Source organism: Pteropus alecto, unplaced genomic scaffold (genome assembly GCF_000325575.1).
Source record: "Pteropus alecto unplaced genomic scaffold, ASM32557v1 scaffold7, whole genome shotgun sequence".
Taxonomy (NCBI): domain Eukaryota; kingdom Metazoa; phylum Chordata; class Mammalia; order Chiroptera; family Pteropodidae; genus Pteropus; species Pteropus alecto.
The window spans coordinates 19,200,074-19,200,342 of NW_006494614.1; positions in this window are offsets into that span (position 1 = coordinate 19,200,074).

Consider the following 269-nt stretch of genomic DNA (forward strand, 5'->3'; position numbering starts at 1 on the left):
CTTCTCAGGCTCCGGGGCAATGCGAGCGGCGACGACGGCGACGGCGCTTCCCAAGCCCGCTTCCTCTCGGCCCACGACTCCCCATCCACCGCCCACTCAAGCCGCCTGAGAAGCTTCCCCCAGCCGCGGGCCCCGAGGAAGATAAGTAGAAGGCGACCACACAAACACGCCTCCCTTCGTCCCGGGCCGTAAAATGGCCGCACCCGCCGCGCAGGGCGGCGAGGTCTCCGCTACCGTCAGGCGTCCCCCGGCCCCTCGCTCCTTCTGCA